This window comes from Dama dama, chromosome 19 (assembly GCF_033118175.1).
Source record: "Dama dama isolate Ldn47 chromosome 19, ASM3311817v1, whole genome shotgun sequence".
Lineage (NCBI taxonomy): Eukaryota > Metazoa > Chordata > Mammalia > Artiodactyla > Cervidae > Dama > Dama dama.
Window position 1 is genome coordinate 67,591,318 of NC_083699.1, and position 26,721 is coordinate 67,618,038.

General features: G+C 45.3%; 1 protein-coding gene across 5 annotated transcripts in view; it reads left to right on the forward strand.

Annotated features, from left to right (window-relative positions):
* Positions 1-26,721, forward strand: part of ERG (ETS transcription factor ERG) — a 236,656-nt gene that overhangs the window by 107,892 nt on the left and 102,043 nt on the right. Inside the window, exon 2 of one of the 5 annotated variants that reach the window (XM_061167306.1) lies at positions 18,904-19,040. The exons of the other annotated variants lie outside the window; for them this stretch is intronic. The gene's annotated coding sequence lies outside the window, so the exon portion shown is untranslated. The remainder of the gene's footprint in view (positions 1-18,903; positions 19,041-26,721) is intronic. 5 annotated transcript variants of the gene reach the window in all.

Below are 26,721 nucleotides of genomic sequence, written 5' to 3' on the forward strand. Positions count from 1 at the left end.
AAAATTAGATATTGAAAAGAGGAAAAAGAAAGTTTTCTTGGCCGCGTGTCTTTAGTTTTGCTGCATGAAGGTGAAAAGCATTTGGCTGAGTTTTCATCAAGGGTTATAGTTAATTGGAAAGCTCATGAATATGGATGGAAACTGCTCAGAATTGGACCATGACAGTGTTTAAAAATCCTTCTTGATTTGGAGTTTGAAATGTTTGTGTGAGAGGATTTAATTAATGCTTACTGTATACACTGTGTTTCAGAAGTTCTGTCAGTATTTCTCAAAATATGTTTTGTTTTTCAAGGTATGGTCAATAATATATAAAAAATAATCATCAAGGTATGATTCAAAGACTTTAATCTTACAGAGATTTTTCTTTCTTCAGCTATAAGGATTGAAAGTCTCCTGAAATATAATGATGTAGAAAGAAATTTTAAAATCTAGTGTTTGACATGCTCTACTTTCAGCAATATAAGCAGAAATTGTTTGATTTTATAACCCCAAATGCTGCCTTTTTAATTCTTATTTTCACCCTTTTTCATGTCCATATTTCATAGCAGCTAAATCTAATGTTCTCTGTAAATTTTGAATAGGTCGGGTACAGTTATGTGTGTTTGTTCCAAAAAATCAGTGTATCAAAGGACATTGAAGTAACAGGCCATCTTTTAGAGTGTGGGGTGTTTTGCATATAATACAAATGTGTCATTGTTTAATTTAAAGTATACATTTCTAAGAGATGAAAATATTTTCAAAGCTTCAATGTCTTGTGATTTTTCAGAATGAATTTTGGCAAGAGTTACACTTATTCAGGATATTCTGCTTATTTTAACGTTTGGTTGCACTGCATTCTCTGTATATTGTCTATAGCTTAAGTAAACTTTCAAAATTACTTCGAGTGGACCCTTTTTAATCCTCTGTTAAAATAAAATAGACCTTCTTTATAGGTAACTTCCTTCAAGACATGTTCTGCTAGGCTTCCTGGGTAAAGTAATGAAATGATTTTACGGACTTGTTTATAGAGTGGAAAAAAGGCGGCCGGAGTCTGTTGACTGCAGTTTTAATTATGTTAGTGCAAAGCTCAAATTAGCACAGGGAACATTACGGCCATGGCTGGCTGTTGGAATTAGGAAACAGTTTGTCATATGGGCAATTGCCAGTCCCAAATGCACTCTGCTTTTTGTTGTTTCAGTAAATAAATCAATTAGTCGATCAGGTATCAGATGCACAGAATTGAAGTTGTTCCTCTGCGTCTGAGTGGATTTCTTTCTTTCTTTTTTTCTTTTTATTTTTTTGGCTTGAATAAGATCCTGTGAGGCACTTTGAAAAGCTCAATGTTTCTATCCTGTCTTTATGATTCTCACCCTCACTTTCCCTTCATATTTTGGAAATGGGAACAAAGTGTTTCCATGGGAATTTTAAAAAAATTTTGGGAGCTTATGTGAATGTGTCCATCTCTCCTTAAAGGTCCTGGAATTTTAAGATCAGATTAAGAGCTCTAATAGAAGCGTATAGAAGCATCAGAACTAATGCCCTTACATGCAATTCCTGAGTCAGTTTTGGTACTTCCAGGCCTTCTGAGGCACCTGACAATACTGGGGGGTCCTTAACACCCCTCTCCTGCCTTCTCTACAAAACTGCACTGCCTTTGCTTACTGACTCCAAGGAGCTAGTTGTTAGCCTTGGAACTTGATTTTGCTTCAGTTAGGATTTTTTAATCCAGTCTCCCAGAGACTTCGCTGATCCTTTGTTATGCCTTGGGCCACTGGGGAGTCTAATGAAGCCTGCAGTCGCTTCTCAGAATAATGCTTTTAAGGGCAGGAAAAGCCAATTGCAGAGTGACAGGGGAAGCTAATTCTATTGTAATCCACTTCTGTCCTTGGGTGGTCCTGGGAGCCACAGGTTACAGCCCCTGATCCTAGAGGGTAAAGGTCTTTAGTCTTTCAGATGGAGTTGTGAGGATTTTCGTGGCAACTAGAGGCCCAGTTTGCAGCTGTGAGTGGAGAGCCTCTTAGAACCAGACAGGAGATGGAAGGTTCCTAACAAGGCTTGTGGAGGGAGAATGCGACTCCTGTTTCAGTGAGTGGTTTCTGGAAGTTCCTTTCTTTGATTTGACAGAAGTTGGGGGTTTTGATGATCCCTGTGATATCACTTGCATGTGGACGCTAAAGAATGCAACAAACTAGTGAAGGTAGCCACAGCAACAAACAAGAAAGCAAACTCACAGATAGGGAGAAAAACTCATAGTTCCCAGTGGGGAGAGGGGAGGGGAGGGGTAACAGAGAGGTGAGTGGTGAAGAGGACTATTCCACATAAAATAAGCTATAAGGACATACTGTGTACCCCCAGGATTATAGCCCGTATTTTCTAATAACTGGAAACGAAGTTGTTGCTCAGTCATGCCTGGTTTCTTTTGAGACCCCATGGACTGTAGCCCACCAGGCTCCTCTGTCCATGGGATTCTCCAGGCAAGAATACTGGAGTGGGTTGTCATTCTCTTCTCCAGGGGATCTTCCCAACCCAGGGACTGACCTCGAGGCTTCTACATTGGCAGGCAGATTCTTTACCACTGAGCCACCTGGGAAGCCCTGGAAATGGAGTAGAACCTTTAAAAATTGGGAATCACTATATTATACTACAGTAACTTACAGTAGTGTACATCAACTGTACTTCAGTTAAATAGAAGATAAAACAATTTAAAAGCACGACACTTCTATGTATTTCGTGCCTTGCGCATAGCAGGCACTTGCTGAGTATTTGCTCTCAGGTGTGAATCCAACGTGTGTAAAACCTCAGGGTTGTATGAAGGAGGCTCATCTCCTTCATATATAGTATTTTGAGGGATATGAGGAATGAGTTGAACAGCCCTGGGGCATATGGGTTTTCAGCAGTTCATTGGCTTCAGTGAAATTTGAATTGTTTCGCCTCTGGTTACTTTAGGAGTCAGTGGCAGTGGAAGGATTAGAAAGTAAAATACTGCTGCCCCACTGGGTCACGGTTGTGTTCCCAGAGCACTGGCCTGAAAGTAGAATTACCCGCCGTGATCTTAAAAAGAGCCGGTTGGATGGCATCACCGACGCAGTGGACGTGCGTCTCAACAAACTCCAGGAGGAGGTAAAGGACAGGGAAGCCTGGCATGCTGCAGTCCGTGGGGTCACCAAGAGTCAGACATGACTCAGTGGCTGAACAATCTTAAAATGACTTGTGTTCCTGTCCGTGGGTGGCCCTGGACACAGTTTGCCCTCCTGGGCATGCTGCCTCAATGGCCATGGGAAAGGGAATTGGAAAAGATAGGATTTTGGGGGTTATTTTTCTCATGATCCCCTTTATAAGGGCCTGCAGTGCTCTCGGAGAATATTCTGGAAGTCTGCAGTGTTTCTTTGTTCTTGTTCAGTCTGTCGAACCATTCCTTAATTATCCATCTTTTCTTTAAAGTGATTATTTCATTAATTTCTTTTTTTTTTTTACAGAATAGATCTTTGTTTAAATCTCTGCCCCTGCTCCCCACACATACATGCACTTGTTAATGTCTCTTGAAAAACCATGTGTGTGCGTTAGTTGCTCAGTCGTGTCTGACTGCTTGTGACCCCGTGGACTGTAGCCCCACCAGGCTTCTCTGTCCATGGGGATTCTCTAGGCAAGAATACTGGAGTGGGTTGCCATTCCCTTTTCCAGGGGATCTTCCCAACCCAGGGATTGAACCAGGGTCTCCTACTTGCAGGCAGGTTCTTTACCATCTGAGCCCCCAGGGAAGTTGAAAAACTGTTCGTACAAATAAGAATAAAATAAATAAGTCAAACAGCTGTCCCTGATGCTTTCAGGGAAAGCTGACTTCTGTGTTTAGACCTCCAGAATAAGGCTCTCTGTGTGGGAAGGGGAGACCCAGAGCTGCACGTCCTGGACCCCTTGACACCCGCGTAACTTGGCAGATGCACTGATCTAACCAGCTGGGACAGAAGAGCGTCAAGGTACAGGAGGCCGTGGGAAAGCCCGGAGGAGAGCTTCTCTGCGTGTAGGACCTGCTGAGAAGAGGGCCTGACCGAGAGTGTCTCCAGGCCTTCCCAGTGGGGGCATGTCTGCTCCTGTGGGATCCTTTCTCAGGCTGAGGGATGGCTTCAAATGCATCAGGGGACCCCAAATGCGTGGAGGGCAGCTCTTCTTTTCCCTGGGGCCTCTGTCAGACGGCCCTGAGGTTTCTGATGCTTTGTGGCCACAGACACCCCTGCCTTTGAGTCCTTCCCAGTCCCATGACCCTGGGCCAGGGTCCTGAGCTCCGCTTCCCCCGCCCCCCATAAGGTGGAATTATAAGGTGGGATCCTAATGCCTGTTCTGATGTGAGTCCAGGAGAGCAGAGCTCCGGGAACTGCTCAGGTGAACGGCAGATGCCACGAGGCGATGCGCATCTCAGCTTTGCTGGCGAACTTGCCTTGTCTTTCTGGCGCTGCTCTGAAGTCTGCGTGCCCCATTGCCGGCTCCGGCTGTGAACTCCAGGGGCCCAGCAAGACAAGGAGAAGAGCGGGTCGCTTCCACAGGTCACTGTTGCGGCCTCCCGGGCAGGGAAGGGCACGCGGGAGCCGGGAGGGGTCAGGCCAGGGGGGCTGTAGGAGTCCCTGGATAATATAAGGGTGCAGCCAGGCAGGAGCCAAACACCCGGGCAGGCAGAACGTCCGGGGGTCCCTCACGGCCCGGCTGTTCAGAGGCTTGCTTCAGTCCTGCTCTCAGGGTGGAGGCTGTTTGCGCCGTGGCTGGCGGAGGGCAGAGGCCTGAAGAGCTTCTCGCTCCTGCCTGTTGCATCCTTCCACTGTTGTTTCCCTTAATTATTTGCATTTATTTTGAAAAATGCATATCTTGTTTTGTGCAAATTATGGTCATAAAACATCCTTACTATAGAGGAGATGAAAAAAAGGAATCATTGCAAAAAGGCAGTATACATTGCTCCCGGGCTCAGCAGCCAGAGAAGAGCATCAGTGTTCCGTGTGTCTTCCTACTGCGTGTTTCTGTCTGTCCTTCCGCCTCCCTGACCGTCCGGCTGGTCTCAGTGAGCACTGTTTGACGCACGTTTCCCCACGTCACAGACATCTTTTGGAAAGTGTAATTTTTATGCTTAGTTATAATCCATCTAAAATAAGTATTGTGGTTTACGTAACCAGTATCCTAGTGTGTGCTGCGCGCTGGTGAGCTCACTTGTGTCCAGCTCTCTGTGACCCCATGCACTGCAGCCCACCGGGCTCCTCTGTCTACGGGGATTCTCCAGGCAAGAGTACTGGCGTGGGTTGTCTTGACCTTCTTCAGGGGATCTTCCCGACCCAGGGATCGAACCCAGGTCTCCTGCTTCGCAGGTGGATTATTTACTGTCTGGCCACCAGGCAAGCCCAAGAATACTGGAGTAGGCAGCCTATTCCTTCTCCAGGGGAATTGCCTGACCCATCCTCTTGTAGGAAATAATACTGCTTTCAATTTTTCACTAATTACGTTGCAATGCACCCTCTATATAATTTTTTAAAATTTATTTTATTAGTCTTAGTGCTTAGGAAAGGAATTATTGGACCAAGTGGTATGTGTGTATGTGTATTTATATGTGTATGTGTGTGTGTGTGTATATATATATATATATATATATTTTTTTTTTTTTTTTAAGTTTCTGCCACAGTTTTTAAAAAAATGACCACTTTATTCTCTAAAAGGGTTGTGCCAGTTCTGACTTATGGTCATATATGAGACTTATTTCCACTGCACTCATAACAACTCTGAATATTTCACTCTTTGAAGCTTTGCCATTGGGACGGGCAAAAATGGAATCTCATTTTTATTTCAGTAATTAGAGTGTTTCATTACACTATTTTTTTTTTTTTTTTTGCTGTAAACCTATTTCAAGCAGTGGCCACTGTGACCTCTGGATCTTTTTCTCATTCACTCTTTCCTTCCCTGTTTGATCAGACTTATTTCCCTATTGCACTTGGCTGAGGCATGCTGTATAAAGTCTAAGATCACTCCTCATTCTGTCTTCTCTCTCCTGCCTAGTTTTCTCTCTTGTCAGCGTGGCTCTCAGCTCTGCTTGCATTTGGGCGTGTGATTCTGTGTCTACCTGTGTAAACCACAGAACCTGTTTTTTGTGATCTGTCTGCCCATCTCTTTTTTTGTAGGGGTTCAGTCAATGTTTGTTGAAAAAAATGTTGATTAAAATCCTTTAAGGTCATAAAGAGAAAGTTAAGGTATCAGGAAGATAATCATTGTTGCAGATTTTAAATAGATGTATTGCTATAGAGGTATTTCTCCTAGTTTAAATACAAATTAAATAGAGCTGCTATTGATAAAAGCATAGAAAAGACACTTAAATTATGCTTATCAGGGGAGAAGAATGGGGGAAGGGATAGCTAGAGAGTGTGGGGTGGATATGTACCCACTTCTGTATTATGGATAGCCAGCAAGGATCTACTGTGTAGCACAGGGAATATGTTCAGTGGTATGTGGCAGCCTGGATGGGAGCGGGGTTTGGGGGAGAAGGGATACATGTATGTGTATGACTGAGTCCCTCCACGTCCTTCTGAAACTGCCACAACATTCTTAACCAGCTGTTCTCTGATATAAAATAAAGAGTTTAAAAAAAGTTTTTCAAGGGTAGGTGTTGTATCTGGAATTCGTAATCCAGTTTAATATCATCCTTACAACGGCTTGTTCCATGCCAGGCTCTGTGCTGGGTGCTCACATTATCTCATGAGATGCTTACTGCAGCCTGCATCCTGGTGCTTTTTGTCCAGATAAGGAAGGAGGATTAGAGAGAGGCTGGGAAACGTGCTCCAGGCACACAAATCTGTTTCCCCTCTATTTATCACCATATGATCTTTTTTTCCCTTGGTATTTGCCTTAGCTCTTAATGTTAAATTACTATGCAGGGAGAAAAAAAAACAACAACACAATATATTAAAGGATATAGTGATATGTCTCCTGTAAATGTATCATACTTTCATAAGTTAAAAATAAAAAAGAAAGAGAAAACAAGGATATATGTTAAATAATGAAAATTACCATAATTGGCTCATTTATGTTACCACTCTTGAGGGAGAAAACCCCATAGGCGACAGTTATTATGGTCTTGTTGGCTGATTAAGATAAAGGACTAGAAAATTCAAGAACTCTAAAACTCTAGTACCCAGTTCCGTGCTTGGTGACAAGAATTCTTTCCATATTTGGCCACATCCAAGGGCCCGTGGTTCCAGATTCCAGATCAGCGGCTGATTCCAGTTTCCTCACCCCAAGTATCAACTTCCTTGCCTGCGTCTCCCGAGTTTTCCATCAGGCCTTACCAAGTCTTTCCGTAGGGGTGTTCATGGAACTAGACTCTGGGAAGAAAAACCGTAATCTGCTGTTCACCACAGATAAGTGCTGAGACATTTAGAAAAGAAATGCCAAGGCCAAGTGAAATTATTTATTTTTAAAGCCACATCATAATCCAATCATAACATTAACAGCAGGGCTGTTACTTCAAATGACTTTGTTCAAGACAATGCATGTCAGTTTCTGGAGTGTAAAACAAAGAGCATTTCTAGTACATCCTGCAAAGAATTTGCACTCCTGAATCTTAACACAATGGCCTTTAAATCATTCAACCTTGAAGATTTAACATCTCTCCTCCTGTTATAACATTATAGGATAGCACATTGATATTTTTTTTTTCCACTGAACAAGTACAGAAATAGAGTTAAACCACCGAAGAGAAGTTTTCCCTCCCAACCACCCCCCTCCGCAGGCCCCCAAGTTCATTAATTCAAATCGTCAGCCAGTAGCAGCTTCACTGTTCTAGTCCCCCTGAACCCCGTTGGGCCCTGTTGAGTTTTATTTTTTTAAAGTTTAACTGCAGGCGGGCGATGCTCACCTTTGAGGAAGAGGAAGCTGTTGAAACAACACTCTAGAATTTGTCAACATAATTAGTTTGTGTCTCAATGTGAGGTAGATTTCCCAAGACGTTGCTCCAAGTTAAAACAAAAAAACAAACATATATATATATATAAATTACTACGTGGTTTTATACTGCAAAGCCCCCTGGGAGCTGCATTGTCTGGAGGTGTCACCTTCTGTTCACGGGAGCGTCAGTGGGGTGAAGGTGATTGGAGCCGGCCAGAGCTTATCTTATGCCCAGGGAGGCCCCTGATACGCTCATTTCTTCATTCTTAAAATAGACCCTGTGGGGAAAGGATTGGTCTTATCGCTCAGACAAGGAAAGGGAGGCGTCGCCGTGAAGGCGAGGGAAGTGGAGAGAGGCCGGCCTGGGCGGGTGGCCGGGCCTTCAGCCTGCGCTGCGGGGCCGCCTCGGGGGAAGGCGCCTCGCCGCCTGGCGTCCGCCCCTTCTTGGGAGCGCAGAAGTGGGCTCCAGGCCTTTCTCCCTGGGCAGGTCCCTCCCCTCACCTCCTCTGGGCGTCTCCCTCCATCAGAGGGAGCCTCCACGCTTTCCACTTCACAGAGCTCCCGGGCAGATGAACCCAGCTGGAATGTTCTCTGAGGCCCTTAATGCTTGTTAGCTAATTTTATTCTTCACTTGAGTCACATCAGTTTTCCTTCTAGGACCAAACTCAGGAAATCCATAAAGTTTTTTTCCAATTTATAACAGGTAGTGAATTCTTTTTTTTCCTGAAGGTGGCCAGTTTTCCTTTGATGCATGTGTTCTTTTCATTTGATGAAGAAATAAAGACTCTTCCAGGACAGTGAGCACTCAGTTATTCCCAGTACTTTGCCTTGGAGCGGGACCTAAAACGATGCCAGGAGGCGCTTGCTGTGGAGGCGGCCAGAGCCTCTGTGCAGCTGGCCCTGGAGACCCCTGCTCGGGGGTCTGGCTGCCCTCTGCTTCTCTCAGTCCATCTCATGCTCATGTTCCTTCCATCCTCTTTCTTCCTCTCTGCTCTCATTGACAACCCAACAGGAGCTTTTTAAAACATAAAGCAGTAACCATGGAGAGGACCCCCCCCGCTCCCCAAACATCTCCAGTGCTCAGGGGTTCTCCCTGGACCTGCTTCCATTTACCCAGTCACGTCTGTCGTCCCAGGAAGCCTGGGACAGTGCAGGCTCTCAAGCTTTTCATCAGGGGTAAAGAAATAGAGACAAGGTTGACCAGGTAATCAAAAGCTGTGTGTCCACATTTGAGTTCTGTCCTTAACTTCTTATGTGACCTTCTAGGGCGAGAAGCATATTCATATCCTCGTATCAAATAAGAGGGCTGCCCAGGTGGCCCTAGTGGTAAAGAACCTGCCTACCAAAGCAGGAGACAAGGAGACAAGGATTTGATCGCTGAGTCGGGACGATCCCCTGCAGGAGGAAATGGCAACCCTCTCCAGTTTTCTTGTCTGGAGCATCCCATGGACAGAGGACCCCGGTGGGCTACAGTGCATGGGGCTGCAGAGTCAGACATGACTGAAGCAACTTAGCATGCATGTAAAATAAGAATGTGGCCCAAGATCAAATACAAGTGACATGTTTATTTTTGAAGATGTTATGTCTGTCATCCTGTTTTTATTGGTGCATTATTGCTTGACGATGTTGTGTAAGTTTCTGTGTAAAGCAAAGTGAATTAGCAATGAAAGGGTTAGTGAAAGTGTTAGTCGCTCAGTCGTGTCTGCCTCTTTGTGACCCCATGGACTGTAGCCCACCAGGCTCCTCTGTCCCTGGAACTCTCCAGGCAAGAATCAGCTATAAATTTACATATATCTTCTCTTCTCTTGAGCCTCCCTCCCACCTCATCCCCTGTTCCACGCCTCTAGGTCATCACAGAGCCCCGAGCTCAGCTCCCTGCACTATAAAGCAGAGTTCCCACTAGTTATCTCTTTTACACATGACTTTATAGGTTATCCATTCTGCCAGTTTGAGTTAACATGGAAAGTCTTGTTGATTTTACCTGTTCAGCCAAAGACCCTGACTCTCTTCAGCCTGTGTTAAGCCTGGAAGAAGAGAAATAAAATCAACTTTGCTAGAGTAGCGTCTCAGGGAGGAAAACCAGGCTGTGTTTTGGGGGCCTCCCTGAGAGTGAAGCTTCTGTTCCACCCCCAAGGCTGTTCCCACCGACTCCCTGGGTCTTGGGAGCACAGTCATATTGTCGGCGGTTTTGATAAGAAGCTGGTTATGAAATAAGCACACACATATATATTTTTTTAAGCCTTGTTCTTTGGAGATGGAAAACATCTTTTTTTAGATCGCATGTTTACTGCTTTGGTAAACAGTAAAATGCTGCTGTGGCAATTACCTTGAGGATAAAGGGTTTGTAGACAGATACTTCCTGCGTCCACTTCCTACACAGATAGCCAGCCCAACCAGAGGCTCAGCGACGCAGGAAGAGCTCCGGATGGAAACTGCCTCTGCGAAGGCGTGGTTTGTTGTACATTCTCTCTCCTCCACGGGGGTGGGGGTGGGGGGGTGGGGGCGGGGGGGCGGTGAGCCTCTTGCTACAGATTTGTCGGCAGAATTCACTATCGTGAACTGGGCGACAGTGTGATGTTTCCAAAGTAATGGCTGTAGACCCTTGTTCTCCTCCTTGGTCTTGTCTGTTGCCTGGGTTTTACAAAGAGGAGTGTAGCTAGTTAGACATTTCTAGGAGTAGGACTCCCTCCGTGGGCTCTTTGGTCCCCTTGAAATCGTGGGTTATGATGCATGAGTCTGTTTCTTTTTTTAAACCTTTTATTTTGTATTGGAGTACAGCCAGTTAACAATGTCATGATGACTTCAGGTGAACAACAAGGGACTCAGTCATCGTGTGTATCCCTTCTCCCCCCAGACTCTCATCCCATCCAGGCTGCCACATAACAGTGAGCAGAGTTCCCTGCTCTGTACAGTAGGTCCTTGTTGGTGAGCCACTTGAAAAATAGCAGTGTGTCCATGTCCATCCCAAACCCTCTAACAGTGCCTACCCCCCAGCAACTGTAAGTTCGTCCTCTGGGTCTGTGAGTCCATGAGTCTGTTTTTGTATGTATTGACAAATAAGCCTCCTTGAGATTTCACTTGGAGGTTTTCTTTTGGGTGGTTTTTTTAGATTCCACTTGCTTTAGTCAAGCAGAGCTCACCCGATTTGGGTACAGAAGTCTCAGCGCACAGATTGTTCTCTGTGCTGAAGTTATTAAATTCCAGTGAATGCATTGTTTAGGTCCTTTGAACCAAAGCAAATAAAACCACAACACACAAACACTGAACAATAGGGAATCATCAATTTTCCACCTACAGGATATGTCCTTACCCACTGGCCCCTTTGTGGGGGAAAAAATATATCAAGTCAACAAACAGTAACACTGAACAATAAACTAAACAAAATAAACAGCACCTGAAAGCCACTCAACTCGAGCCTTGGCAAAACCCCAAAGAGTGCTGTTTACGTACTCAAAGCATGGAAACCCTCAGCTCCACCCTGATCTCCAGCGGGTCTCCCAAGTAATCAGAAGACTGAGCCGCTGTTAACTGTTGGGTCCCTTCATGCTGCAGTGCCTCCTTGGATGATCAGAAAGTGCCTGTGAGCTCTGAGTTGAAATGGACAAGAAGACAGTGTCCACTAGAGTCAGTCCAGTGTGTATTCCATAGATGTTCGTGTCCGTCCAGGGGAAGGCAGAGACTTTGTCTGGTGACCCCGAGAAGCTGCCAGACGTGGTTACATGTAGTCCAGTTTCATGAAGATGCCAGTATGTGAACATCAGTTCAGTTCAGTCGCTCAGTCGTGTCTGACTCTTTGCGACCCCATGGACTGCAGCACACCAGGCCTCCCTGCCCATCACCAACTCCTGGAGCTTACTCAAACTCATGTCCATTGAGTTTGTGATGCCATCCAGCCAGCTCATCCTCTGTCGTCCCCTTTTCCTCCCACCTTCAATCTTTCCCAGCATCAGGGTCTTTTCCAGTGAGTCAGTTCTTTGTATCAGGTGGCCAAAGTATTGGAGTTTCAGCCTCAGCATTAGTCCTTCCAATGAATATTCAGGACTGATTTCCTTTAGGATGGACTATTTGGATCTCCTTCCAGTCCAGGGGACTCTTAAGAATCTTTTTCAACACCGCAGTTCGCTGCTCCGCACACTCTGGTGATTTTATTCACACAGTCACTCAATACACATATTTTGGTGGGACTGACATGAAATTGCCCCCAGTGATATTTTTCTTTTTGAGACCCCCTTGTTTATGTGCTTTTGCTCATCTTGTTGGAAGACGTGGTTATTGTCTCAGGAACCTCCTGTTTGAATGATCTTTCTTCCTCTGCACTTGTCCCCCCTCCATCCTCACTGTGAAGTTTTGTTGCCTTTTAGTGAAACTCTGAGACACATCTCCCAACGTGTTTCCTTCCAGCTGCTGCCTCCCTGCCACGTCTGCTTATTTTTTATGAAATGACTTCTCGGAGCTCCTGAGTCTGTGATGGTTCTGGCGCCATGGGAATCTTGGTTTGTGCTGCTGTCGCAGGGCTGGTAGACTCATCTTTGACCTCCTCTCTGAAAATCACCACTGCCTGCCTGACAGTGGTGATTGGTTCTGTTTTGTTTTTTCAGCCTGAAAACAGGTGTACTAAACCCTGAATACTAAACCTGAATACAGGTGTAAGAGACCCACTGGATAGCATATCTTTTAAACACAATAATCATAAAAACTTTGTTCTCTTTCTCCATTTTCAAAACAATCACAGGAGGAGTCTAGAAAATAATTTAGAAAAGGGAGTTAAATCCACAATCGCTTCAGTTGTGTCCAACTCCATGCGACCCCAGGGACTGTAGCCCACCAGGATCCTCTGTCCATGGGATTCTCCAGGCAGGAATACTGGAGCAGGTTGCCATTTCTTCCTCCAGACAAATCTTCCTGACCCAGGAATCGAACCTGGGTTTCCCCATTGCAGGCAGATTCTTTACTGTCTGAGCCACTAAGGAAGACCTGATATTACACCATCAGGGGTCTTTTGAAGATTTTTTTTTTCTGTTTTGTCTTTTGTCTTTTTTCCATGCATGCAGACATATTCTTCAGTAACGAATTGGAGAAATTAAACTCATTTAAATAGGCCTTTTCCCCCCTGCCTCTTTTCTCCAGGTTAGTGAAGAAAGAGGACTAGCGGCTGAATGTTTATGATCCCCTCCTAGAGATTAAAGCCCCATATCCCTTCCTGAGGACCCAGTGTCTTATTGCAGAGCAGAACCAGACGGCCAGGGGCAGGCCCTTGTTCCAACATGCCATAGCAAGGGCACACCCCTTTTCTGTGCCTCAATTTCCTTATCTGTAGAGTGGATTTAGCAGTGCTGAAAACACCCTTCTTGGTGCTGGTGGAAGGATGCAACAGCTTAATACAGTCATGTTTCCCAGGTGGTGCTAGTGGTCAAGAATCCGCCTGCCAATCCTGGAGTCTAAGAGATGCGGGTTCGATCCCTGGGTCAGGAAGATCCCCTGGAGGAGGACAAGGCAACTCACTCCAGTATTCTTGCCTGGAGAATCCCTATGGACAGAGGGGCCTGGCAGACTACAGTCCATGGGGTCGCAAAGAGTCAGACATGACTGCAGCAGCTTAGCACATGTTTGAAGAGTAGTGCGTTTTTGTGTGCAAATTGGTGTAAGCTCTTTCTGGTTATTAATCCTAGTCTCATTCTTGTTATTTAATATACTGTCACATCTTGCTTGCTTTGTTTGAAGTCATCAGTTCTTGATTATGTTTGTTTCTGCTGTTCATCTTTGAATGGCTTCCTCCAGTAGACTTCAGATATTTGTAGCTTCTTCTCAAGAGGAGAAAGTACTTCCCTCCCTCTTTCTGGTTTCTTTTTCATACCATTCCTTTGAAGATAGTAGAATAAATATAAGAGTCACTGTTGTCAGTCCACTTAGGAGTTCAAGCAATGTATGAACCAATCTTTCGGCAGCTGAACTCAGAAATTCAGTAGTTTTGAAGCTCCAAAGAGAAAACCAAGCTGGAGGGCTATAAGATGCTACTGTCTCCTCTCTCTCCTTTCCTCTAAATGAAAAAATGACTGAATGAATGAATGTGTTTCTGCAGTGAGGAACCACAGCTGGTCTCTGGAGTGGTCCTAGTGTGAAAGGAGTCCAGGGCTCTTTCAAACCGACTACTTTGGCTCACACGTTCTTTAGAGGAGAGCAGACATCTACTGAATTGCCAGTTGGTGTTCATGATTAGGAATCTATGGAACTTCATTGAAGAACAGAAACTCTCACACTCTGCTTGTTAAAGTTTGGCCCTCTATACCCTAAGTTACAAGGCTGATGCCATATGATCTTTTATCTGTGCGGACCATGCCTGGTAATAATGTCTATTGAATAAGTAAATGAATATCTGCCTGGATGATAAATGCATGAATGAGTGCGTTAATTAGTGAGGTGATAACACCATAGAGGATTAATTCATTTAATTCAGTGAGCAATTATTGGCTTCCCTGGTGGCTCAGTTGTAAAGAGTTGGCTGGCCAGTGCAGGAGATATAGGAGATGAGGGTTTGATCCCTGGGTTGGGAAGATCCCCTGAAGAAGGAAATGGCAACCCACTGCAGTATTCTTGCCTAGGAAACCCCGTGAACAGAGGAACCTAGCAGGCTACAGTCCACAGGGTCCCAAAGAGTCTGACCCGAATACAAAGCATTGTGTTAATTGCCTCCGAGAGGTTAGGAGACAAGTTGTACCTCTTGATCAGAAGACAAAGTTATTACTATGTCTTGGGACCAGTGCCTTGCATGCTCCTGTGTCCAGCTTGAATGCCTGATGTCAGATGATAAGCATGTGTTATCTTAGAGAACCTTCTTGGGCTTGGGAAGGTGGGATGATTGTGCAGGTTGCCCAGGACATAATGGAATTTTGAATATTTCTGAGCACGTGCCCTATAAATGCATATGTCTGTTCTGGGACGTGGTTGGAGGTGCTTCTGAGTGAAAACTGGAAGCAGAAATACAGTTCCCAGAGCCTGCATTTTGTTACATGATACTGGCCTAGTTGAGGCAAAACCAAGCAGCAGTTTCACTTTTGCTGAGTGGCAGCACCTACTGGTTTCTGCAAGGTTTGCACCGGCTCATCCAAATGTTCAGCTCGTACAATCCACTGGTCAAATACTCCTCCTGGGCGCACAGTCATAGAAGGTTGTGTTTAATGGATTAGGATGGGTGCCATTTGTTTGTCTTCTTCTGTTAACTGCAGTTACTCTTCAGAAATTTCCTTGAAGCTGTAACTTGATCCCTTGAACACGTGTGCTGATATCCTGTGTATGGTTCACGCTAAGGGTTTCCATATTCATTGATGAGTCAGGTAGCCCTTCCAGTACTGTGATTATTATATAGTTGACCTGTGCCATGGATATGATGTGGGGAACATTTTCATAAATAGCTAAGTTATTTGTATTCAATTGCAAGATAATCTGCTTTACAAGAAAGATTAACTTTAATGCCAATTAACAACCAGTTTATCTAAGCCAGGTAATAAAGTTGGATTCCATACTGAAATTTCAAGTTTAGCTCATGTATTCTTAATGTAATGAGCTTTACTGGTTCAAGTATTATATGTAAGCCAAGGAAAATGTGATCTTTCCTAAAATGTACAGAATTTGGTTATCTTGGTAAGATTTTTAAAATGAACTTCCAACCGAGTAATTTTTCCATCTTAAGAATTTGGCTCACTGCCATTTCTCCACTGCCTAGCACATAAAATACTGACTCATAAATATTTGCTGAATGAATGAACACAAGAATAAATGACCAAGGGGGTACTAAAATCTTTCCCTGAGGGCAGCATGTCTTTGGCAGTTTACATGATTAGAAGAGGTCTGACTTGGTCTCTGTCCTAACCAGCACTACAGTCTAGTTTTTAAAGAGTTGAAGAGAAGGAAACAGCTTTTATTTTGGAGTTTAAAATGTTGGAAGAAACTTGATTGGCCATTGAGGATTCCAGTGTTTCTCAACCCAATTATCCATTGGGTCAGGAAATTCTTCATTGTCTTTAGGATAATTAAAAGGAATGCCCAAGAGAACTAGGATTTTGTTTGTGAAAGAGTATATATGAGGTGGCTTCCCAGGTGGCTCAGTGGTAAAGAATCCGCCTGCCAATGCAGGAGACACAGGAGGCGCGGGTTTGATCCCTGGGTTGGGAAGATGCCCTGGAGGAGGAAATGACAACCCACTCCAGTAGTCTTGCCTGGAGAATCCCACGGACAGAGGAGCCTGTCAGGCTACAGTCTGTAAGTCACAAAGGGTCGGACATGTCTGAGCGACTAAGCATAGCACAGCACGTATAAAATAGATAAACAGCAAAGATAAACAACCAAGATCTACTCTGTTGCACGGGGAACTATATTCAATATCTTGTAATGGAAAAGAATCTGAAAAAGAATAGGTGTATGTATATGTGCATAACTGACACTAGCACCGCATTGGAAATCACTCTACTTCAATCTTAACTTGACAAATTCGCCCATAAATGTTGGCTGGAAAAACATACTAAAGAAATTAGGTTTTAATTTACCTAATTAAATTAAAATTTTTCTGTTTTTTTTCCTTCAACATGTAACATTCTTTTCAAACAAATGTTGAGAGATTTAAAGATGTTTGTTAACCACCCCCCACATCATCAAGACTTGAATTAAAATGTAAATCAGACATTTTTCCCCCAAGTGGTACAAGAGACACATCTTCCCAAGCAGAAAAATCAGGGCATGGCCAGACAAAGGAGTTTATATGAAAAATTTTGCAGAATTAATTTTCTTCTGAAAAATTTCAGCTGTCTGGTTGCTGCAAGCTGGGAGTTAACCTTCAAGCCCTTTTGGAGGCTTTCCTAACCCTGTAAGGCAATTAATGGGCCACATAACACCTTGGAATGGCAAAAAGTTTGTTAAAAAACAGTATCTACCTGTAGTCTGTTAGTGTTCTAGGGCTTCCATGAAAATAACCACAAACTAGGGGTTTAAAATACAGAAATGTGTTGTCTTGGAGTTTAGGAGACCTGAAGCCTAAAATCAAGATGTCCCAGGGTTGGTTCTGAGAACTCTGAAAGAATCCATTCCATGCCTCCAATCCAGCTCTGGGCGGCCATCCACAATCCTTACCTTCCTGGAAATAGAGCTACATCATGTTCATCCCTGCCTCTGTCTTCATGTCACCTTATTTGAGTCTCTGTCTGCCCTTCTTGGTCCCTTAAAAAGATACTCTCCTTGGATTTAGGGTCTTTGCTAATCTAGTCCAATCTCTTCTGTATCCTTAATTACATCTGCAAAAATCCTATTTCCAAATAAGGTCACATTATGAAGTTCCAGGTTGGTTTGGGGGCAACTCTTTAGGTAGGAAGGAGACAAATCAGGTTTCAAGGTGGATCTTCTCTTCTGCATGTTGCCTGCCTACTAGAAGAGGTTTCAGTTCAGTTCAGTTCAGTTCAGTTGCTCAGTCATGTCCGACTCTTTGCAAGCCCATGAACCACAGCATGCCAGGCCTCCCTGTCCATCACCAACTCCTGGAGTTTACTCAAACTCATGTCCATCAAGTCAGTGATGCCATCCAGCCATCTCATCTTGTCGTCCCCTTCTCCTCCTGCCCCCAATCCCTCCCAGCATCTTTTCCAATGAGTCAGCTCTTCGCCTGAGATGGCCAAAGTACTGGAGTTTCAGCTTCAGCATCAGTCCTTCCAATGAACACCCAGGACTGATCTCCTTTAGGATGGACTGGTTGGATCTTCTTGCAGTCCAAGGGACTCTCAAGAGTCTTCTCCAACAACACAGTTCAAAAGCATCAATTCTTCGGTGCTCAGCTTTCTTTATAGTCCAACTCTCACATCCATGCATGACCACTGGGAGAGGTTTACTCAGTGGTAAAGCCTACAACTAAAGCACTAATACTGAGATTCTTACATTCATGCTTAGATAGAAATCAGACAGATGTCCATACCAATTTGGAATAGGTAAATGCAATTTGTTTCACTGAAAAAAATATACGACTTCACAGCATGGATGTCAACTGCCCCGTGGTTCAATCAAGTATGATGATCAAAACAAAAATCACTGTCGGGCAAAGTGTTTACTCTGCAATTGTTTCAGTTTCACAAGATACGGGGTTTGAAGTTGTGGTTTCCCTGATCTCATCATTGTGCTTGGTAAATGTCGAGAAATGTGACAAGGTTAGGGCAGCCCACGCCAGCCATCAGAGTCACGTGGGCACTGAGTTAGCCAGTCCCCCTCATCCTGCCTACCCAATCTAGACTAATGGATGAGTGTGCTGTTTGCATCTTATAAAAAAATGATTCATGTGGCTTTTGTCATATGTCCTCGAGTTGAACCTGCCCTCCTCTAGGACATAAGATGGCATCATCTCAGGTGCTATGGTTTCTTTTCTGTCTTCTGTCTGTTTATCATACTGAGGTTATATACATAAAGAATTTGGAACCAGAAGCAAGATCTACCCCTGAATATCCTGCTGTTACATCATATGAAACGGATCTGACTCTAAGTGAAGTTGAGCTTCATCTTATCAGGGACATTGAAGGCTCTGCAAGATTTTCTTGGGAAAGAAATGCGAATTTAATCAAGACCAGTCGGGAGACTTTGGTCATGCTGTTTGTGTGTGACCTGGTCTCCTTCAAGTACACACAGTGGTTACTCCAGGCTGAAAAGCTGACCAGTTCAAGTGACTGTAGCTGTAGCCCATCTCCACCTTCCCTAAAAGCTCCCAGGGTGACTGGGAGAATTGGACCATGGGGTCCCTTGCTGGCATCAGCTTTGCTGCAAATACAGAGATGGTCTGTGTCCCTGTGATGCAGGAGTTGGTCTGTTTACTTTCCTCTCACGCCTCCTGCGCTGTGGTCTTACCCACTCATGGCAGGAGCAGCAGTGTGTGTGATGCAATACGTGCAAAGCCTGAAGGCAAGACCCTGAGGCCAGGACATTTTGTCCTTGCAGTAACGTCCCTGTATGACGTGTACCCTCTACTGTGTCCCTCTCTCATGCTCTTCCTAGAGACCAGCGTGAGTGAGATACTGGAGATACAGCCTTGCTGGGTATGTGCAGACCCAACCCTGAGGACTGGCACTTGTGACTTACCTTCTGGAGGAAGAGAAACTTCGTTCGAAGGAGAGATAGGACGCCCTGTTAGGGTGAGCTATTCTGAGAGCTGTCTGTGGTCATCATGAAGACTGGATGACAATCTTGGGGGAGATAAGTTTACTTAGAACATGCTAAATGAATCTTTTCCTTTTTCACTTTTAAAAAAAATCTGAGTTACAGCCACACTAGTAGAGAGGATGGGCTTCCCAGGTGGTGCTAGTGGTAAAGAAGCCACCTGCCAGTGCAGGAGATGTAAGAGACCTGGGTTCAGTCCCTGGGTGGGGAAGATCCCCTGGAGGAGGGCATGGCAACCCACTCCCGTGTGCTTGCCTGGAGAATTGCCTGGACAGAGGAGCCTGGTGGGCTACAGTCCGTAAGGTCAAAAAGAGACATGGCTGAAATAACTTAGCACAGTGGAGAAGTTAGTTCCATAGAACATCCCGTCCTTCCTATGACTTAGCATATGCACTTAAATGTTTTCCTTCTTTAAATGCCGTATGTGGGGTATATGATGCACCCACATTGCTTTGTCATCAGTTGTAAGGTTCAGAGGGCTTCACCTTTATCTGGTCATTGTTATTATCTTAGATATAGATAACCCAATGGCTCTGTATAAACTGATGCTAAAGAGGGCTATGGGCTGAACAATAAGTTAAATGACTTCAGAGTGTGTCTTGAAAGTGTCGTGAAAGTTATTTTCAGTTGTAGGTGGTTCATGTCCTGAATTGAAGTGAAAGTGTTAGTCGCTCAGTTGTGTCCGACTCTTTGTGAGCCCATGGACTGTAGCCCGCCAGGCTCCTCTGTCCTTGGGGCTCTCCAGGCAAGAATACTGGAGTGGGTAGCCACTCCCTTCTCCAGGGGATCTTCCCAAGACAGGGATTGAAACCAGGACTCCTGCATTGGTAGGTGGATTTTTTTTACCACCTGAGTCACCCTAACCACTCATGAATTTACGTGGGGCGACTTGGTTAACTCAATCGGTTACAGCATTAGCTGATAAAGGCAAGATCACAGGTTTGCTCCACATGAAAGCTAATATCTTCTCAGAGATAAAAAGAAAAATCTCCTTTCAGTGACCACAAGCTGCCTTTCTCATGCAAGTGCCCGCCGTGGTTGGAAGAGAGGAACTGACTGTGCACCTACCCCTCTTGTTGGATAAAAGAAATAGAAAAGGGTTGGGGGGGGGGGGCACACTCAAGTTGTGTTTTCTCCTAGCAGCGTGTGTGTTCCTGCATGAAATCAACTCTTTCCAGCTTCCCTCGAGCTAGTCATTTTACTGAAAATTGTCCCAGATGATGTTTCACGCTAATAAGCTCCATTTGAGCAAAGCAAAGCCAAAGTTAATTACCTGAGTTATCAGCAGAGCCATGACCCACCTGCCCCCCTAGACTTCGTCATCCCCACACATCTGCAGAAAAGAGGCCGTTTACGTGGAATTCAAATCTGGTTGTTTAGTCTACGAGGAGGGGGGAAGGTCTCTGTCTCTTTAATGTTTATAACGGTTGGACAGAGCTTGCCGGGTGAAGGTTAATAGCTCTCCAGTTGAAGCAGTTGTGTGCCCAGATGGGTTATCAGGGCTGAACACTCGTTACAAGATTAATCTCATTTCCGACAAGACTTCCCTTTCCTTCAACTGATTTTTGCCCAGCCATTGGAGCTGTCATCGGCCGTTAAAAGAAGGGTGGATTACCCTGGGATATTCATGCTGGTATGCAGCTAAACAATGCAGAGCGGTGTCCTATCTCAGGGAACATCTTTAGGAGAACGCGTTTCGGGGGTGTTACGAAGGCCGAGCGCTCAGAAACAGTGGGGACCGTCGGACCCCTTATGCTGACGAAAAGGCGCAAAGCCCTTGCATCTGTTCCCTCCCGGCAGGCCCTTGCTCCTAAGATGCCCAGTGACACTTAGGGCTTTGTTCACTGCCAGAGATGTAAAAAACAATGGTGTAGCGATCACATCTGCATTCTTAAGCCCCCACCTAAGCCATGAGGAGTTCTGTTTGCCGCGTCCACGCTGAATTCTCTGGCGCTGGACACTTTAATTCCTGTGCACATTTCAAGCTTCTGTTTAATTTCCAGGAGTCCGCAGGTACCGTCCTCACGTATGTGCCTAAAAGCAGTAGGCAGGTTTTTGTTTTATTATGACAAATAGCTTCAGGGCGTTTGATTTGTCCAGAGAGATTCCACCAAGAGCATGGCAAGAGGACATAATCTTCTTCTTAGCCCTTTGGGTTTGGCTTGTGGGAATCAACTCTTCCGTGTATCCTGATGAGCCGCTGAGCTGTGGACTGTGGATGCTGGGGGTGTGGGAGGCAGGGCGGGCAGGCTCACATGGAGTTCTCCATCCAGCAGGGGCCTGTGGGGGGTCTTGCAGCTAGGACGCTGCGGAACAGTGATGGTGCGACTGGAGAGGGGAGAGAGAAGCTTGCTGGCGGGGGCTGGGGGCTCCGGTCTGGACGCGATGTTGGGGGAGGCTGGCGGGCAGAGATCCGAAGGCAATGCGAGGGCAAGGCTGGCTGCCTCAGGGAAGGGTTGTGGGCTGAGCGTGGGTGAAGACCCTGGGGCAGAGACAGGCTTGGCGCTCTTGAAGGTCACGCCCCTACTTGTGCAGCTGGGGGGCAGAGAGCCTTGTACTCACAGCGGTTGGTGCTCCCTGGGGTGAGCCATGGAAAGGCTGGCTCTTTTCTTGTGATTTCTCAGAGGAAGAGGAGCATTCTACCTAGAGGAGAGGTCCACCTGCTTCAGCTGAGGTCAGGTTCAGTCTTGTCCCAGGTCCTTCTGTGTTAGGTGTGAAGAGATGGGAGTGCCTTGGCCGTGGTGTGAAAGTCACTCAGTTGTGTCCGACTCTTGGCGACCCCCTGGACTATATACAGTCTGTAGCATCCTCCAGGCCAGAGTCCTAAAGTGGAGCCTTTCTCTTCTCCAGGGGATCTTCTCAACCCAGGGATCGAACCCAAGTCTCTTGCATTTGCAGGCAGATTCTTTACCCACTGAGCCACAGGGGAAACCCTCCTTGGCCATGGGGTACCAGTGAAATGGGGGATGATGCCCTTTTCAGGAGCCCAGAGTTAACGGTATGGAGAGAAAGTTAAATGATGTAGGTTACTTCCCTTCTGAACATCGCATCTCTGATACACTGGCTCTTTTCATGGGCTGGGTTGGTTTTTAATACTTTTTCATTGCATTTCAAGATGCCTTTGAAGCTACTTCAGTTCCAGGTTGTTTGAGTGTGTTCAGTGGTCAGACCCGTGCCCTTTGGATCCAGCAGCTGGGTTAGATTTCTGGTGTTTACTGGCAGTGGGCTCCAGGCAGCTTAATTCATTAGCTGAGCCTCAGTTTCTGCATCTTTAAAATGGGATTGTGATAGCTCCTACATGAAAGGTTAACATGTAGGTTAGACGCATGAATCCACACAGGCACTTGCTGTGAGTGATAGCCACCTCTGATCTTGCCATTCAGGTTGTTAAGATCCTACATTGCCTATTTGTTGTTCAGTCACGTCCGGCTCTTTGCAACACCCGTGGACTGCAGCACGCCAGGCTTCCCTGTCCTTCACCATCTCCTGGCGCTTGCTCAGTAGTATTTACCAATACATTACCTATACTCTTTACCTGACTTAAAGCCATTCATTTCACTGAGAAAAGAGGGCATAAATTATCATTGTCTACAGATATTTTTGTTGGTTGGAGACTTCTTGTCACAAAGTTTTCTCCAGAAAAATAACAAAAACTGTTGAGCTAAGTTTTTCATTTCACCCGGTTTTAATTTTTATTCTGAAAATAAGGACTGCATACTTAGCACCTTCCCCACAGGCAGGAATCTCATTGTTTTTCAGTGGTCCTTTCAGGGTAGGTGCTTTATCTGCCCCACAAAGCACCACGTGGCTTAAAGAGATTTTTCAACCCACAAGAAGCACATGGTTTTCAGGGCGAAAAGCTGAGGCAGAGAAGAGATGGAAGTTTGAGTTGTTGGTGCAGTGTCTCTTTGGGGCCTCTGACCTGATCAACTGCAGGGCAGGGCCCAGAGCCCCCAGGGACCCAGCAGGCTCTGATGCTGAAGGTCACCTGATACAAACAGAAGATACAGTATCCAGAGATGCTTGGCCAACGTGCCTGCCCTCTCTGATCACCCAGGAAGGTCGCACTAAAGTGGAATTCAAGGTTGTGTGTGCTGTCCTATTTCTTGGCCTTTCCTCCTGAGAAATTCTTCATTTTCCCTTCGAGAGTTCTTCTCAGGAATACACGGGGCATCCCCTGATGGCTCAGTTGGTTAAGAATCTGCCTGCAATGCAGGAGACCCCAGTTCGATTCCTGGGTCAGACACACCAATCGATTCCTGTGTCAAATATGCGAGTGGTGAGTGCTTTGACAGAGGTGGGGTTGAGCAGACTGACAGGAAATTCTCAGGCATGACCATTTTTGTGAGTGAATTCCAGGACCAAAAATGGGGCTTAGCTGTTACAGTTAATCCGTGGATGACTCATACATGGGCAAGAATTGCCCCTCCCAGGATTCTCTGCTGTTTATCGGAAGGAAATACTCAAAAGACAGATTTGCTCATGAGTAAACTTTTAGCCATTTTTCTTTAGCTCTACACTCATGTCAGTCTGAGAAAAAAACAATCACTGGGCTTATTTTTTCCAACTTATTTCCTCCTTTGATGCCGTATGTATATATGAGTATTCGTTGTTGTTGTTGTTGAATTGCTAAGTCATGTCCAATTCTTTGCAACCCCGTGGTCTGCAGCCTGCCAGGCTCCTCTGTCCATGGGATTTCCCAGGCAAGAATACCTGGAGTGGGTTGCCATTTCCTTCTCCAGGGGATCTTCCTGACCCAGGGATCAATCATACGTCTCCTGCATTGATGGGCGGATTCTCTATAGTCTGAGCCACCAGGGAAGCCTGTATATATGAGTATGTTGTTGTTCAGTCGCTCAGTTGTGTCTGACTCTTTGCGACCTCATGGACTGCAGCACACTAGGCTTCCCTGTCCATCACCGACTCCTGGAGTTTACTGAGACTCATGTCCATCGGGTCGGTGATGCCATCCAGCCATCTCCTCCTCTGTCATCCCCTTCTCCTGCCTTCAATCTTTCCCAGCATCAGAGTCTTTTCTATAAGTATAAATAAACATAAGTAAAATATTTATACCTGTTTAGATCCAAACTCATTCACTTTACTACAGTATCTGTACCATACATTTAAATATGTCATTTCAGAAAGTAATAATATTCCCAAACCACATCTCCCTCACCTATCCTATTTTCTCACACCCACAAAGTGAGAGATATTTCCTCCTTGGCATTTGTAAATGCTCCTGAATTTTTGGCACTCCCAAACTTGAGCCAATTTCCCATATGTCAAGATAGGATTAAGCTTCAATCATTACAATTTCACTACTCTCTTGTCTCTGAAATAGTTGTTTTCTTATTTAAAATACTCTCTGCAAAAAGAGAGAACAATTTATATATGTAGAATTAAGTGTAGTAGGATCATGTTAAAAAAAAAAATGGGCTCAGTGTCCCAAAGGACAGTGAACAAGATAAACCAAGTGCTTTACTAAAGAAAAATGACCTCACTCAACCCTCTACCTGCCTGGACAGTTGAGTGATATCAAGATGGGGTTGAAGTGATGGGAAGTCAGATTGGGGAAGTTTCTCAAGGTGGCCGAGTTCAGGACGGCGTGTGCTCATGGCGTTTGTGCTGGGCTTGTGGTAATGAAGACTGAGTCACGAACTTAACATTTTAGAGGTGAGCAGAACCTCCTTACTCACCCGGAGCAGCCTGGGGTGCATGCAGAGGGAGGAAATTCAGCTTCCCGGAGGTGTGAGATCATGGGTTCAGAGCTCCCCCTAAAATGGCTGCAGTTAAGTTCCAGGGTCAGGACCTCCGTCCTTCCCACTGAGAGAGAGTCCAAGACCTGCATCTTCCACGGCTGCTCCCAGAAATTCACGATGGGGCCCACAGCCGGTCCTCCCCGACCCTCACAACGGGGCCCGCAGCCGGTCCTCCCGGACCCTCACGGTGGGGCCCAAGCCAGTCCTCCTGGTTCACAGGCATGGTAGGCGCCCTGCAGTGGATCCACCTGCCCTTTTGGTGTCGTCTTTCTGAAACACAGACTTGGGTACTCACCTGCAGGAGATCCTTCCCCAGCTCCCCATCACATGTGACAAAGGCCACGCTGCTCAGCAGGGCAGATGGGTCCATTCCAGTCTCAGCCCCAGGTGTCCCGCCACCCGCTACTCTGGGGCCGTGGTTAGGATGCTCCAATGTGGTGGAGACTTCTTCCGGGCTTTGCTCACGTGTGCTGACAAAGACCTCCACACCCTCCCAGGCCATCCTCCCAGCTCCGAGGTTGTTTCACTGTGAGGTTTCTTGCTTTATTTGTAACAGACCTGCCTAAGACCGTGCTTAAAGAAAGGTCCTGTGACTATAGGATGGTCTTAATGCCACTATCACAGGAGGAGCAGCGCCCAAGTGGTTATGAACTCCAGTCCTGTTGTCTTATTCATATGCTGTGGCAAAGCACTTCTCAACTTTATTAGGAGGGATTTGGATGGAAGACGGGGGACTTGTTCAGTTTGTTATTCTGGGTTCTTGAAAATAGCACTATGACCCGGGTTTTAATGGGATCTGTCCAGCCATTAAATTAAAAAAAATTATTTTTGTTGATTTGCAATGTGTTCATTTCTGCAGTACAGCAAAGTAATTTAGTTATATATATATATATATATATATATATATATATATATATACTTTTTCATATTCTTTTCCATGATGGTTTATCACAAGATATTCAATAGATCCCTGTGGTGTATAGAAGGAACTTGTTGTGTATCCATCCTAGATATAACAGTTTGCATCTTCTAATCCCAAACTCCCAACCCTTCCCTCTTCCCAGCTCCCACCAACCCACCTTGGCTACCACAGGTCCGTTTTCTATGTCTGTGAGTCTGATTCTATTTTATAGACAGATCCATGTCATAGTTTATAGTCCACATATAAGTGGTATCTCATAGTGTTTATCTTTGTCCTTCTGACTCACTTTATTTAGTATGATTATCTCTAGGTCCATTCATGTTGTTGCCAATGTCATTATTTCATTCCCCAGGGCCCATTTTTGTATGAGAGTTGTATTGGAATATTTGTTTAGTCGCTAAGTTATGTACGACTCTTCACGGACTGTAGTCCGTCAGTCAGGCTCCTCTGTCCATGAGATTTTCGAGGCAAGAGTACTAGAGTTGCCATTTCCTTCTCCAGGGAATCTTCCTGACACAGGGATCAAACCTGTGTCTCCTGCATTGGCAAGCAGGTTCTTTACAACTGAGGCACCAGGAAAGCCCTAAGTACAGGTTAAAAGGAGTGATATTATTTAAATATAACCATGCCCATTTGCTGCTGTGTTGTCTTAGACCAGTTTTGCACTTTAGAGGCAGGGGTAAGTAGTTTCAAAGTTGAACACATGGCCTACAAAGAGAAAACTTTTACTATTTGCTTCTTTATAGAAAAAAATTACCACCTCCTGTTTTTAAATAAGCAACACACTTTATTCATGTTCTACCAATTTTCCATGGATTGCAGCACACCAGGCCACCCTGTCTTTCACCAACTCCTGGCGCCTGCTCAAACTCATGTCTGTTGTGTCGGTGATGCCATCCAACCAGCTCATCCTCTGTCGTCCCCTTCTCCTCCTGCCCTCTATCTTTCCCAGCATCAGAGTCTTTTCCTATGACT